Source organism: Cuculus canorus, chromosome 1, assembly GCF_017976375.1.
Source record: "Cuculus canorus isolate bCucCan1 chromosome 1, bCucCan1.pri, whole genome shotgun sequence".
Lineage (NCBI taxonomy): Eukaryota > Metazoa > Chordata > Aves > Cuculiformes > Cuculidae > Cuculus > Cuculus canorus.
In genome coordinates this window covers 2420936-2437940 of record NC_071401.1, presented here as the reverse complement: position 1 = coordinate 2437940, position 17005 = coordinate 2420936, and positions in this window count along the sequence as shown.

The following is a 17005-nucleotide window of genomic DNA, read 5'->3' as shown; positions in this document are numbered from 1 at the left end:
AATCACAGAATCATAGAGTCATAGAATAGTTTGTTTTGGAAGGGATCTCAAAGATCATCCAGGTCCAACCCCTCCTGCGTTGGGCAGGGACATGTCCCACTAGATCACAAAATTACCGAACGGACCTTAAAGATCATCTATTTCCAACCCCTCTGCCGTGGGCAGGGACACCTCCCACTAAATCAGGCTGCCCAAGCCCCCATCCACCCTGGCCTTGAACACCTCCAGGGATATGGCAGCCACAACTTCCCTGGGCAACCTGTGCCAGTGTCTCACCACTCTGATAGTGAAGAAATTCCTCCTTATGTCTAGTCTAAATCTGCCCCTCTCCAGTTTATACCCTCCTCAGAGCCTTCTCTTCTCCAGGCTGAACAACCCTAACTCTCTCAGCCTGTCCTTGTATGGGAGGCGCTCCAGCCCTCCGATCATCCTTGTAGTCCTCTTCTGGACCCATTCCAACAGTTCCATATCCTTCTTATGTTGAGGATTCCAGACTGGACACAATACAGGAAACATTGCTTCTATAAAAAGGTTTTAATACAACATTGCGTGCTAACACTCTTGTTCCACATTCCCTACAACATCCTAGATGCTCTAAAAAGTATAGATTGAAATTTCTGTCACAAGAGAAAACGTAATACGGCATTATCCTTTATCCTGCCTCGAGAAAGTGATTGCTCACTAAACTTAAAACTAACGCTTGCCAGGAAGCACAGAGCCGTGATCCAATTAAAATGTTCACATAGAATTCAGTGCTGATTAGTATGTGCATTATAATTAGTGCATACAGCAGTACCTCAGGGTAGGTATACATGTATGTGTATATACACATACTAATAGAAGGGTTAAAAGACAATTATAGGTAATAACGGCAGTTAAGAAAAACTGAGAGCTAACAGACAAGTCATATAAATTAATCAATTAATAAAAGCTGCATATTAGTATCCAAAAAATATATCTATGAAAATTTATGGGTAAACACAATAAGAACATGTCATTCGTGGTGTCCCTCAGGGATCCATATTGGGACCAGTGCTGTTTAATATCTTCATCAATGATACAGGCAGTGAGATAGAGTGCACCCTCAGCAAGTTTGACAGATGAGACCAAGCTGCATAGTTGTCACACCAGAAGGATGGGATGTCATCCAGAGGGATCTGGACAACCCGAAGAAGTGGGTCTGTGTGAACCTTATGAGGTTCAACAGGGCCAAGAGCAACATCCTACACCTGGCTTAGGGCAACCTGTGGTTTCAGTAGAGGATGGGGGATGACATGATTGAGAGTAGCCCTGCAGAGAAGGACTTGGGGGTGCTCATTGATAGGAAGTTTGACACGAGCCACCAATACGCACTCATAGCCCAGAAAGCCAACCGTATCCTGGGCTGCATCAAAAGAATTGTGGCCAGCAGGTGACGGAGGGGATTCTGCCCCTCTATTTCTCTCTTGTGACACTTCATCTGGAGTACTGTGTCCAGTTCTGGAATCTTCAACATAAGAAGGATATAGAACTGTTGGAATGCATCCAGAGGAGGGCTACAAAGACGATTCGAGGGCTGGAGCACCTCCCATATGTGGACAGGCTGAGAGTTGGTCTTGTTCAGCCTGGAGAAATGAAGGCTCCAAGGAGACATTAGAGCAGCTTCCAGTACCTGAAGGGGCTACAGGAAAGCTGGGGAGGGACTTCTTACATGGGCATGGAGTGATAGGGGAAGGGGGAATGGCTATAAATTGGAGGGGGGAAGATTATATCAGACATTAGAAAGAAATTGTTGACACTGAGGGTGGTGAAACACTGGCACAGGTTGCCCAGGGAAGTTGTGGCTGCTGCCTCCCTGGAAGTGTTGAAGGCCAGGTCGGATGGGGCCTTGAGTAGCCTGGTGAGAGGTTGCTGCTAGTGGGAGGTGTCTCTGCCCATGGGAGGGGGATTGGAACTGGATGATCTTTAAGGTCCCTTCCAACTCAAACCATTCTATGATTCTGTGATTTGTTATATTCTTAATTTCTGTAGGACTACTCAGTACAACAGAGATCCTAGTGATGACAATTCCATTGCTAGCTGTGGAAAAGAAAAAGCATTCATTGAATATTTGTACTTTGCATTTAGAAAGGCAAATGGAGTCTGTATTGCCAAAGTATCATTTATACTGATATTCTATTAAATGGATGGTATAGAGCATCTATCAATTTATTTTAATTGGCAGGACCAGATCTGAAGATTTCATTAGGAATCTTGTACTGCTGCTCAGTGGCAAAAAGCTTTGGCATACTGGAGAAGTCCAAGAGGCCTTGAAAAATCTAAAGCTGTGTTGGTATTTCAACAGCATAAACAGGATGACCAAGGTAACTGTAGATGAGTTAACTCGACCTTGGTTCCGTGTGAAAGAATGGAACAGCTGAACTGGGATCCTGCCCAGAAGGAAATAAAAAATGGTAACATAATTACTGCCAGTCAACATGACTTTATGCAAAACAGGTTAAGTTAAACAAACTGTACAGTACTTTTATGAGATAAGACTTTTGATTATTTGATTTGCTTAATAAAGGTAACTAAGTTGACAAAACAATGTCTTTCAGACTTCCATCAAGCATTGATATCACAACAACGATTAAAATACTCCAACCAGAACAAAACTAAGAAAACAAAAATTAAATGAGACTAAACTGTATAACTCAGAAATTCAATGTATTGCTATTAACTAAAAATTAGCAGGTGTTACCAGTGTGGTGCTACAGAGATCCCTTCCTATCTGAGACGTTGTTATTCCATGTTGCGAATGTTAATCCTATGGCATGAGAAAAAAACACAAAACTGGTAATATTTCTAGAAATGCAAATGACCAAAGAAGGAGAAGAATCATGAGGATAGAATCATAGAATCATAGAAAGGTTTGGGTTGGAAGGGACCTTAAAGATCATCTGGTTCCAACCCCACTGCCATGGACAGGGACACCTCTCACTAGATCAGGCTGCCCAAGGCACCATCCAATCTAGCCTTCAACACCTCCAGGGATGGGGCAGCCACAACTTCCCTGGGCAACCTGGGCCAGTGCCTCACCACTCTCATCGTGAAGAAATTCCCCCTTATGTCTAGTTTAAATCTGCTCCTCTCCTGTTTATACCCATTGCCCCTCGTCCTATCACTACAGTCCTTTGTAACAGTCCCTCCTCTGCTTTCTTGTTGGCCTCCTTCAGTTAATGGAAGGTCGCTATAAGGTCTCCTTGGAGCATTCTCTTCTCCAGGCTGAACAACACCAACTCTCAGCCTGTCCTCGTAGAAGAGGTTTTCCAGCCCTCTGACCCTCTTTGTGGCCTTCTCTGGACCCATTCCAACAGTTCCATATCCTTCTTCTGTTGGCGATTCCAGAACTGGAATACAAGCAGGAAGTGATATAGACAGCTTTCTAGCTAAGCAGAAACGATACAGGTATTAACAGTGCCAATTATACTCTATATATTTGGGGAGAAGGACATACAGATTACATTTACTCTAAAAAATGGGAAGGCAATGGTTCATTGTCATTGTTTTAGTGCAAAATAGTAGAAAGTTGACTAATATGATCCACAGTCTTACTCTGGAAGCGTCAGAGATGGTCTGCTAACAGGTATGGTGGTGAGATCAAATTAAGCTCTCTATAGAGAAAGGCAGAAACAATGAAATCTGCCACCCTACAAACACTTATTACTCTGTTTTGGACTATACACACACAGCAGTTTCTCAGGGATATATTGTAAACACAGTGGATGGAGAACTGATTAGCAGAGGTTATGAACATCTGCATAAATTCCTTCAAGTACCTGAAGGGGGCTTCAAGAAAGCTGTGGAGGGACTGTTTGCAAAGGTTTTCAGTGATAGGACAAGGGGCAATGGCTATAAACTGGAGAGGGGCAGATTTAGACTAGACATAAAGGGGAATTTCTTCACGATGAGAGTGGTGAGACACTGGCACAGGTTGCCCAGGGAAGCTGTGGCTGCCCCATCCCTGGAGGTGTTCAAGGTCAGGTTGGATGGTGCCTTGGGCAGCCTTATCTAGTGGGACATGCCCCTGTCCCTGGCAGGGGGGTTGGAACCGGATGATCTTTAAGGTTCCTTCCAACCCAAACTATTCTATGATTCTGTGATAAATAAAGCACAGAAGAACAGCAGGGATTTTTTTCCTTGATATGCTTGGGGAAGCAAGATTTTGGCTGCATTATTTGTAAATAAGATTGCACAACTTTGCTAGACCTTGTGGTGGTTTTGTTTTTGTTTGGGATTTTTTGTTTTGAGTAAACACAAAGCAAGTCTCAGAGCGAATCAAGAACCTCAAGACAGCGCTGAAATTTTGAGATGTTTAACGGGAAACCCATCCTGATAGCATCCTGCTTATTTTCCTGTCTCTTAGTCCCCAGGGACTTGAGGTGTAAGAGGTGGAATGGTCCCTGGGACACCTGTGGGACAGTCATTGTTGGAATCGGAGGGCAGAGTCATCTCTCCACATCCCCCTCCCCTCTGAATTCCTCCCTTTTCTTATAGTCTCTCTTCTCTAGGAGTATCAGATAAAGACACTAATTTTCCACTCCTTTTTCCCTTCCTGGAATGCTTTAAAAGGGAAATGACAAAGAACCACTGCAGGTCTTACCCTACTCTTATAGTTCAGAAGGAAGAAAACTTGTAAAGAAGCAGTTTGATGCTAACTTGAGAAGTTACAACAGATTGCATGGAGCCAGCCCCAGGACCATGATCTCTTTATCTTCTCCAGCCTCCAGCACTAGGTCTTCAGATGGAAACGAGGGAGTAGGACAAGGGGCCTCTCAATGTTTGGGTTTCATTTCTGTAAGGAGCCAAACCTGAAGTGCCAGCTTCGGATGAAGAAACTGCTTGGGGTTTGTTAATGCAGTGGGGTCAGGTTGGCTGCTGTAGGGAAGCCAGGATGAAACTGAAGAGAAATACGTGGGGAGATGCATATCTGTTGGTATTAGTCAGTACCTGTGGATGAGATAGAAGTAATGGCTGATAATGTGATGGGGAATCAGACTAGGCCATCAGGTCATCTAGTGAGGCAGCAGCCCTCATGCTGCCCTGCCACATGGCCATACACCCCCACACCAAGGGAGGCAAAGCGTCCTTGGTGTCTTACTACGTTATGGTCCTGCCACCTTCCCACTCTGATCACAGAATCATAGAATGGTTTAGATCTGAAGGGACCTTAAAGATCATCCAGTTCCAACCTCCCCTGCTATGAACAAGGACACCTCCCACTAGGCCAGGCTGTATAAGGCTCCATCCAACACGGCCTTCAACACCTCCAAGGAGGGGGCATCCACAACTTCCCTGGGCAACACGTGCCAGTGTCTCACCACTCTCAGCATCAAGAATTCCTCCCTAATGTCTCATCTAAATCTTCTCCCTTCCAATTTAAAGCCATTCCCCTCCTTTCTATTACTCCATGCCCATGTAAAAAGTCCCTCCCCAGCTTTCTTGTAGCCCCCTTCAGGTACTGGAAGGCTGATATAAGGTCTCCCTGTAGCCTTCTCTTTTCCAGGTTGAACAACCCCAACTCTCTCAGCCCGTCTCTCAGCCTGATCTGACATGTGATCCTATATTTGATCAGTTTGTCAGTCGGCTGCATCGAGTACATCAGTCCATAGAGTAAAAAGAGCCTGCAGCAAAAATGGGCATGATATGAGCCAAAGAGGGAGAAGTGTCAGGCAGGACCAAGTGTACAAATACCACGGTTAGTGCATGACATTTGGCAGACTGGGAACTGAGAGACAAGTGTGGGGCAGCAGTGACATCAGAGCTGCAGGACACACAAAAAAAAATCATGTAATCTTATAATCACTGACATTCATGTGAAATCAGAAGATCAATATACATGTGAAAAGGGATAAAATAGATAGGTTACAAATAAAACACTGATAACCAACATTCCTGGAGGTGTTCAAGGCCAGGTTGGATGGGGCCTTGGGAAGCCTTATCTAGTGGGACGTGTCCCTGCCCATGGCAGAGGGGTTGGAACTGGATGATCTTTAAGGTCCCTTTCAACCCAAACTACTCTATGATTCTATGAATCCAAAGAAATCAAAGAATCATTATAGAATCATCCATCCTGGCCTTGAACACCTCCAGGGATGAGGCATCCCCAGCTTCCCTGCGCAACCTGTTCCAGTGCCTCACCACCCCATGATCAAGAATTTCTTCCTAATGTCTAATCTAAATCTTCCCCCTTCCAATTTAAAGACATCCCTCTCATCCTGTTAGTCCATGCCCTTCTCAAAAGTCCCTCCCAGCTTTCTTGTAGGGCCAGGATATTTCTGTTTGAGACCAGTGATAGAATTCAGTATTTCTTCAATGCAACACTTACAGACAATTTGCCCAAACACAATCAGACTCCAGCAGAAGAGGGTTTTGTAAGCTGCTATTCCAAAGTTTTGTTTCTTTCCAGGTAGCCGCCTGAAAATCTGTTCATTTACTTCTTTCCCTAGACAGGTTACTTCTTTCTTTCTTTCTGTTTGCCTCTTACTGCTCCTGGAGGCAGTTCCCCAGCAGAACAATCACAAGCATTCAGCTTTCCTCTCTGCCCTACAGTTAATTTGGCTATTCGACTTTGTTTCTGATGGCCTTTGTGTCTGCTTTAGGTAGAATCATAGAATAGTTTAGATTGGAAGGGACTTTAAAGATCATCTAGTTCCAACCCAACTGTGATGGGCAGGTAGTAACCCTTTTTCCTCTAGCTTTTTTTCTCTAAACTTCAGAAGGCAGCCTAATTTCCTCCCTCATTTATCTTGCTATCAGGATAATGTTCCTAATAGCAGCAGTAAAGAAGCATTGAAGTAGATGGTCAAGGGTTTTTTATAGAGTCCCCATCACTGGAGCATTTTGAGCTGCACAAATATTTACTGGGAATGACACAAGTACAGTTGTCCTGACTTAGGGCAGTGTGATAGTCCAGATGATCTCATGTTTACTTCCAGAGCCGTTTTATTGGATTTCTATGATACGTACACCTTATAAATAGCCCCAGGTTTATTACTGCTGAAAGGGAAAAAAGGTCTTCTTGGGCAGCCTGATCTTGTGGGAGGTATCCCTGCCCACCACAGGGGGGCTGGAATTGGATGATCTTTAAGGTCCCTTCCAACCCAAACTATTCTATGATTCTGTGATTCTTTCTGTCTCTCCCTTTTTTTTTAATCTTTTCTTTTTCTGTCACTTATTTGATTGTGCAAATTAAAGACTATAAGACTATGATTATGAATCGTTGCTTACTCTTACTGTTTGAGATAAGCTATTGGCGCGATTCTTACTCATGCACAACATTTGCCGATTTAATTTGTGCAGGCACGTGACCACTGGGGAGATAAAGAGACATTTGAGGAAACAGACTCACTACAGAGGGAAATCCTGCCTGTTTTTTTCAAGGCTTGCCCTTAAAAGGACTGACTGCTTTCAAGAAGAATTATCATCTTTCTGCATTATTTAGGCAGTGTCTGGGAAACTCACTGGAGCCTCAGGCTCCCATTGTGTTGAACATTGTGTAGATGAGTAATTAATGATGTGCCTCCTTCTGTTTTGTTTAATATATATATTGTATGTATAAAATGAATTGAGGAAGATTGCTGATGCGGGGAGTCAAATGGGAGAAAGGCAATTCTGCAGTTCTCCAGTCCCATGAATGGTGTGGCTGAGAAGCAGTGGCTTCAGCTTGCGCGTTGCCTGACTGATGGACACTGCAGGCATGCTCAGCATTTAATGGCTTTAAATTGGAAAGGGGAAGAGTTAAATTAGACATTAGGAAGAAATTCTTGATGATGAGACACTGGCATAGGTTGCCCAGGGAAGCTGTGGATGTACCCTCCCTGAAAGGACAGCTTGGATGAGGCCTTGAGCAGCCTGGTGTAGTGGGAGGTGTCCCTGCCCATGGCATGGACTGTCATGGGTGGATGGATTGTGGGGTCAAAGAGGGAGGAGTGGGTATATCCAAGATTCTTGTTGTAGCAACCGCTACAGTGGTTGGAGACAATTTATGTGTCTAAACAATAATAATAAGGCCAACCAAATCCTGGGCTGCATCAAAAGCAGTGCGTCCAGCACGATGACGGAGGGGATTCTGCCCCTCTATTCCTCTCTTGTGAGACGTCACCTGGAGTCTTGTGTCCAGTTCTGGAATCTTCAACATAATAAGGATATGGAGCTGTTGGAACGGGTCCAGAGGAGGGCTACAAGGATGATCAGAGGGCTGGAGCACCTCCCATACAAGGACAGGCTGAGAGAGTTGGGGTTGTTCAGCCTGAGGAAGAGAAGGCTCTGAGAAGACCTTATAGTGACCTTCCAGTACCTGAAGGGGCCTCCAAGAAAGCTGAGGAGGGACTGTTTACAAAGGCTTGTAGAGATAGGATTAGGGTCAATGGGTATAAACTGGTGAGGGACAGATTTAGACTAGACATAAGGAAGAATTTCTTCACGATGAGAGTGGTGAGGCACTGGCACAGGTTGCCCAGGGAAGTTGTGGCTGTCACATCCCTGGAAGCGTTGAAGGCCAGGTTGGATGGGGCCTTGGGCAGCCTGGTCTAGTGGGATGTGTCCCTGTCCACGCCAGTGGGGTTGGAACTGGATGATCTTTAAGGTCCCTTCTAACCCAAACTGTTCTATGATTCTATGACAATTACTTGTTAAAAAATTACTGTCAACTAATTTCCACAAAAGAAAAAAAAAAAAGATTCATACATGTTCTGCTGAGTGTTTATAGATGCAAAACAAAATGGTCACTTAATGTCAATGAAATATTCATGTGAACATTACATTTTCATTACTAAAGTGGGAGACCACAAAATCAAATACAAGTGAAGAGTGTGCTTTCAATTAAACTGCTGATTAAGCAAAGGAACAGCGTTTGTAAGAGGGTGGAATGAAGTAATCATGGCAAATGAACATGTTTTTAATTTCATCTTTTCAATTTAATTTTAGACATCAGGAAAAATTTCTTCACCAGAAGGGTTCCCAGGCACTGGCAGAGGCTGCCCAGAGAGCTGGTTGAGTCCCCATCCCTGGAGGTTTTTAGGACTGGTAGATGAGGTGCTCAGGGATATGAATTTAGTAGTGCACAGGTACAGTAGGACTTGATGATCTCAAAGGTCTTTTCCAACCACAGAATTCTATGATTCTATAATCATGCAATAAGGGAATGTTTCCGGGTACCTCATTCCATTCCTACACACCTCTGTTTTATTTTGTTCTCATTAGAATCACAGAATAGAATCATAGAATAGTTTGGGTTAAGGGACCTTAAAGATCATCCAGTTCCAGCACGTCCCACTAGAACAGGCTGCCCAAGGCCCCATCCAACCTGGCCTTCAACACCTCCAGGGATGGGGCAGCCACAACTTTCCTGGGCAACCTGTGCCAGTGCCTCATCACTCTCATCGTGAAGAAATCCCTCCTTATGTCTAGTCTAAATCTGCCCCTCTCCAGTTTATAGCCACTGACCTTAGCCCTGTCACTACATGTCTTTATAAACAGTCCCTCCTTAGCTTTCTTGTAGGCCCCCTTCAGGTACTGGGAGGTCACTATAAGGTCTCCTTGGAGCCTTCTCTTCTTCATCTGGAGCTGTATAAGGAGCTGGAAGAAGCCTCTGAAATGTAGCTTCCTAGGAATACGTTTTTCTTGCATGCTCCAGTGAGCTGAAAGGGTCTCCCCTGTCTGCTACCAAGCATTATGAGTTAACAAAACACATCTTTTCTCTCAAATAACTTGGATCTGGTGAGAGATCCCTGGGCTGCACCGTAGTTTCGCCTTTGATTTACCTTTCCCAAACCATACATCTACCCAACAGTTTACCAAAATGATTTCCTGAAATGGTGGCCATCTTTGTGACAAAATGACCTTCTTAGCTTTGTTTAGAAAGGCATAAGCACAACAATTGTGCTAAACATGTAACTACCACATCGGTATAAATTACACAGATGCGATTTATTGATTGTGGAAAGATTGGGTAGTTTTAAAGTCAATGGTTGGCTGTCAAGTGGTTAATTGAACATTGGCTGAAAAATGCCACTGGGTAAGTGATCTAGATATTTTTGCAGGATAATCAGGTTTTAAAACTATATCTGTCTGCCACCTTCCCTTGTTGGCTACATTTAAAGAAATACTGAGTTAGAAATCAGAGTCCTCAAGACATTCACTGTATCCTTGGATGCATCAAAAGAAGTGTGGCCAGCAGATCAAGGGAAGGGATTCTGCCCCTCTGTCCCTCTCTTGTAAGACCTCCTCTGGAGTACTGTGTCCAGTTCTGGAATCCTCAACAGAAGAAGGGACTTTTTACAAAGGCATGGAGTGATAGGACGAGGGCAATGGCTACAAACTGGAGAGGGACAGATTCAGACTAGACATAAGGAGAAATTTCTTCACAATGAGAGTGGTGAGGCACTGGCACAGGTTGCCCAGGGAAGTTGTGGCTGCCCCATCCCTGAAGGTGTTGAAGGCCAGGCTGGGCAGAGCCTTGGGCAGCCTGATCCAGTGGGACGTGTCCCTGCCCATGACAGGGGTGTTGGAACTGGATGATCTTTGAGGTCCCTTCCAACCCGAACTATTCTATGATTCTATGATGCTATGATTCTATGTTTATATGATTCATATTTGGCATCCTTACTTTAACCAATTGTTTAGACTGATGATACTGAATTTTACAATCCTGTTTAATGATTTGTTGATTTTAGTTGCTTTTTTTGCTTTCAGCTGACAGAGAAGAAAATAGATTGTTCACTTTCGAAGGCTGTCTATAATTAATTTTTATTTGCTTTTTCCATGTGCCGGTTCAACCTTGTAACCATGCTGCAACACATTGCATTAATGTATTATTTTAAACAGCTATCTTGCCTCCAGTAGGATTTCAATAAGTTAAAAAATGGTATAATCTTCCCAAACATCCCCTCTGAACTGTTTTGGCAAGACTTGGGAACACACAACAATTGATGAAGCTGTCTTCTCTTTGAAAAGAATCCCACAGAATTGACTACATTTTCACTCAAGTTCATTAATTTCAGTAAACTAATTTTTGTCCCTGGTTATAAATTTTTTAGTGCTGTATAAGCCAGGGGTCTTATATATAAATACAGCAGCTGTACTCTGCATTTCGTGGAATGGTTTGGGTTGAAAGGGACCTCAAAGATCATCCAATTCCAACACCCTGACACGGGCAGGGACATGTCCCACTAGATCAAGCTGCCCAAGGCCCCATCCGACCTGGACTTGAACACCTTCAGGGATGGGACAGCCACAATTTCCCTGGGCAACCTGTTCCAGTGCCTCACCACTCTCATCATGAAGAAATTCCTCATGTCTAGTTTAAATCAGCTCCTCTCCAGTTTATAGCCATTGCCACTAGTCCTATCACTACAAGCCTTTGTAAACAGTCCCTCCCCAGCTTTCCTGAAGCCCCTTCAGGTACTGGAAGATCGCTCTAAGGTGTCCTTGGAGCCTTCTCGTCTCCAGGCTAAACAACCCCAACTCCCTCAGCCTGTCCTCATATGGGAGGTGCTCCCGCAATGGTTTTGCTGAAAATCAGAAAACTGGAAGGTATTTGTACTTCAGAGTTGCTTATTGCTCTCTGAATGCTAAGTGACAGCTGTGGGACAGACACTTAGCCAGCAAGGGAAGCCGTGGGGGGAGGAAAACAGCGATGTTTCATTTTTTCTGTCTCCCTCCTCACAGATGGTCTACTGATGATGGTAGAGAAAGAAGGAAGACACCAGCTGTTGGGTCATTGTTTCAGAAAGGGCAGAATTACAGGCTATTTAGAAAAGGGATTAAAAACAGAAGGCCACAGTATCCTTAGTGTGATGGTGAAGGTGCTGAGGGGCAGGGATCATATAATCATAGAATAGTTTGGGTTGGAAGGGACCTTAAAGATCACCCAGCTCCAAGCCCCCTGCCATAGGCAGGGACACCTCCAGCTAGATCAGGTTGCCCAAGGCCCCATCCAACCTGGCCTTGAACACCTCCAGGGATGGGGCAGCCACAACTTCCCTGGGCAACCTGTGCCGGTTCATCATCACTCTCATCGTGAAGAAATCCCTCCTTATGTCTAGTCTAAATCTGCCCCTCTCCAGTTTATACCCATTGCCCCCAGTCCTATCACAATAAGCCTTTGTGATTGCTCCAGAAGGAGTGAAAAACAGCATTCTCCCCCTCCACAAAAAACTCCTAGTTTAACAACCATTTGTTGATACTCTCAGAAAAGTGCCTAAGGGACATCAGGAACTGCTGCCTTCTCCACTCCCAACTCCTCCTCTGTTTTTCTTTCTCCCAAGGTTACATTTGTCACCCTGGAAGGCAGCGGGGGCACCGTGGCCAGAGGGTGGCAGCATGCACGAAGGGAGAGGAGGAAAGAAGAGGAGGAGGAGGATGAAGGAGGAGTGGGAGAAGAGGGGGATTTGGGGACATCGCTGGGCTCCCACTGCTGCTGCCTCTGAGCCCACTGCGCCTCCTCCATCACCGCCAGGAATGGGAAAACCAGACCAAACAAATCAAACCCACACCAAACCTGCAAACAACAAAAAAACTAAACCAAACCAAACCAAAAATAACCCCAAACAAACCAAAAAATACCAAACGAACCAAAAAAAGAAGATGTTCTAAGAAGAAAATCCTGGTGATTGCAAAGCGCTGACTCATCTCAATCCCCAGTGTGTAATTTTTGCGCCAGCAGAATCTGGTGCCTCTCACCTGCCTGGGTGATTTCTTCCCTGCCTGGGATTATCCCCAAGGAGGGTTAAAAAAAGAAGGGATTTCCACCGAACACATGGAATCCACCAGGATGGGGTTGTGGCGGTGCATTGGGATGGGGATGGGGAGTTGGAGGTGGCCAGGAAATCAGTCATAGAATCATAGAATAGTCTGGGTTGGAAGGGGCCTTAAAGATCATCCAGTTCCAAACCTGCCTGCCATGGGCAGGAGCACCTCCCATTAGATCAGGCTGCCCAAGGCCCCATCCAACCTGGCCTTGAACACCTCCAGGGATGGGGCAGCCACAACTTCCCTGGGCAACCTGTGCCAGGGCCTCACCACTCTCATCATGAAGAAATTCCTCCTAATGTCTTGTCTAAATCTGCCCCTCTCCAATTTATACCCACTGCCCCTAGTCCTATCAATACAAGACTTTTTACAAAGTCCCTCTCCAGCTTTCTTGGAGGCCCCCTTTGGGTACTGCAAGGTCCCTATAGTGTCTCCTTAGAGCTGTCTCTTCTCCAGGCGGAACAACCCCAACTCAGCCTGTCCTTGTACGGGAGGTGCTCCAATCCTCTGATCATCTTTGTAGCCCTTCTCTGGACCTATGGAGTTCCAACAACTCCATATGCTTCTTACGTTGAAGATTCCAGAACTGGACACAAGACTCCAGATGAGGTCTCACAAGAGAGGAATAGAGGGGCAGAATCACCTCCCTCACCCTGCTGGGCACGCTTCTTTTGATGCAGCCCAGGACGCGGTTGGCTTTCTGGGCTGTGAGCACACATTGTTGGCTCATATGGAGCTTCTCATCGACCAGCACCCCCAATTCATTCTCTGCAGGGTTGCTCTCAAATTATTATTATTAACATCAAGAATTACTGAATATGTACAGAGTTGCATAACTGTGACTCCAATTTATTTAAATTCTCTGGAAATCTGTGGGTGCAATATTCACTCAGGCAAATAATCTTTGCTTAAGAAGCAAGTGTTTACAGAGTCTATGATTTCTGATTCTCTTTCCCTCATGTACAATTGTTTGCACAGGATCAGGGGGAAAAAAAGATAGGCAGAAAATCTGCAGACTCAATTTAAGAGGGTAGGGCAACTGTATCCCTGAGTATTACTCTTGTTATAGAGGGATAAAACGTGCTGTAAGCAGTTACTGAATGAGTACTATCAACAAACTATTTTGTAAAACTATCTGGAAAGATGGCCTGTCCTCTTTTCCAAATACCACAGCCGTCACAACTGGGTAGTAGCGCAGTCATGGTACATTAGCACTCAAAGGAGCTGAGAAAGGTTAGAGTGAAAGAAGTTGATAGGAGTTCACGTCCTTTAACAGTAAGGTTATGAAATGTATAACCAGAATGACACTGTCTCAGAAGTAGGCAAATAAACGTACAAGGGAATGAACTGACTTCACCTGTTTATGTAGAAGCTCAAGGACATCAAAATATAAATCACTCTGTTTTGTTGGAACAGGTAACTGCACTCTTGATAGTGTAAGAAAGTGTTGCTGACGCACATAATCTTTCTCTATACTTTTTTCCCATGGCTTCACTACCATCAGCTCTGTGATCCTGGCAACAGGTAGAAGGGAACAGCCAAGCCAAACATCGAACACATCCCTTTCAAGTGTGACTCCTTACGCTGATACTGAAAGATCTTTCAAAATGAGACTTAGAGTAAGAACAAACAAAAAAATGTATTTTTATTGAAATTCAACCTCTTTGTGCTTCTCAGAAGTGTTTTGTGAATAGTCTGGCTGTGACTTTGGGTGGTATTTAAATATAGCTGTATATTCACAGGGCCTGGTGCTTCAAAGCCCCTAAAGTGAGGCTGGAGCACTTCCCATACGAGTACACGTTGAGAGAGTTGGGCTTGTTCAGCCTGGAGAAAAGAAGGCTCCGAGGAGAACTTTTAGTGACCATCTAGTACCTGAAGGGCCTCCAAGAAAGCTGGAGAGGGACTGTTTACAAAGGTTTGTAGTGATAGAATGAGGGGCAATGGGTATAAACTGGAGACGGGCAGATTTAGACTAGACATAAGGAGGTATTTCTTCACCCTGAGAGCGGTGAGACACTGGAACACGTTGCCCCAGGGAAGTTGTGGCTGCCCCATCCCTGGAGGTGTACAAGGCCAGGTTGGATGGGGCCTCGGGCAGCCTCATCTAGCAGGACGTGTCCGTATCCATGGCCGGGGGGTTGGAACTGGGTGATCTTTAAGGCCCCTTCCAACCCAAACTACTTTATGATTCTCTGTGTGTGCGTGAACTGAAAAACAACTGGATTCTCTGTGTGTTGGGTTTGTAGAACCCAGCTTCTGCATGTAACTAAACCCTGTTGCACAGCCCTAGAAGTAATACTTTTATCTGACCATTTAACTACTATTCAGTCTTCCTGAGCAAAATTCCATGAAATTCACTGCCTGCCTGCAAAACATACTGTTGTTTCTCGCTGTTTATCATTTATCCATAATAATTCAGTAACAAAAACACAGAGTTTAAAATACATTCATTCTTAAATGAAATAATCACGCTTCTTTCTTTTTTTAGCTTGGAAGCATGGCAAAGTGAAACCAGCAGGGCTCCATGCCAGCAAAACTGTATTTGCAATATCTAAACTGAACTTCATCGTTTTCCTAAGCAAGGGCTGTAATTCTTTAGCCGTGTCTCTGCCAGTTTAGGGTGGATGGAGGTAACATTTTATGACTGACAAAACTGATGGCAAATGCCCCTCACGTACAGAGCATATTTTGTAAATCACAACCATTACCCAGCACAGTATATTTTTCTTGGAGGAAAAAGGAGATGGCTGGAGCAAGGTATGCTGGCAAAAACATAGTTTAGCAGGCGGGAAAGATGCTAATATTAGCACTATTTTGTTGGTGTACTTTGTATATTAGCAAAGCATTCCCAGCAGAGACCTCAAACTAGAAGATAAACGGGGTGAAACAGAGATGGGGCGGGGCAATATGACAGAAGAAAAGGAACGGGGGAGATAAAACGAGATCATTTTTTCTTTCATCAGGATGGAATTATTCTACAGAGATGATTTAAACAAACACCCTCTGGCAAATCTATTGCAGTTATTGAAGGCACTGCTTTCCCTATTTGTCCACCACTCTGTTCTGCCTGAAATTACTTGGTAGAACAAGAGAGCATGTGCTGCGCTTCAACCAACCACATCCACAGCCCGTTGTATCTCTGAAAACCCACTTACTTAATAAATGAAAGCTATTATGGTCCACAACATATAGCTGAAGTTTAAGACATGCCAGCCTGTAGAAACAGTGACTGGTAGCTGACAGGTGAGATGGATGAGTGGTGGTAGCACGTTTATTTTAATTAAATGCTCCTGTAATTACATTGAAATGACCAGGATTTTTTTTTTTTTGAGGAAGATAGTTTTGAAAAGCAATTTAGAGGAGTTCAGAGGAAACTCTGAATGAGACAGATCACCTACCTAAACTGGGGTCATTTGTTCTAGTGTCAGTCAAGAAACAATAGTACTTTTGACCTGAATTATATGCACACTCGAGCCCCACTTCTGCTTTATGCCCAAGTTATGCATTAAAAACCAAATTCCAAATATAATTATGCAAAATATAATACTGGTTATGAATTGGACACTGGTAAAAACAAACTGCTAAAGATGCTCCTAAATGCAGAAATAAAAAATATATGCTTCAACCTTGAATTCTACTCTATCCTAATGCCTTTGTCATAGAAATTGTTTGGAAACTTAGTTCTGCTGTGATAACCAGTATATCCAACGAGTACTACCCACTCATGGACAACATATATGGAAATACAAAGTAGATGAATTAATATGCATCTTTTTTACATGTCAGACCTAAGAACGCTTGCTCAAGGGCATGAAGTATATTTCACAAACGTCTGGAAAAATCTTTGCAAATTCCAAAGGGCTTGCAGACAAATGGCTCCTTTTGGTATTTATGGACCAAGAATGCTTGGAGTGGCAAGAAATTGTTCCACTAACTAACTCTCTTTATGTTTTCACTAGTGTGAGTGCAGCAGATAGTGTGATCCACTACAGTCATAGGCAGAAAATCAATTACTCCCAAATTTTTATATTGCCTTACCGAGATCTGTTATGTTATCATAGAATAGTTTGGGTTGGAAGGGACCTTAAAGTTCATCCAGTTCCAACCCCTGCCATGGGCAGGGACATCTCCCAGTACATCAGGCTACACAAATCTCTGTTTAACCTGGCCTTGAACACCTCCAGGGATGGGGCAGCCACAACTTTTCCCTGGGCAACCTGTTCCCATGCCTCAT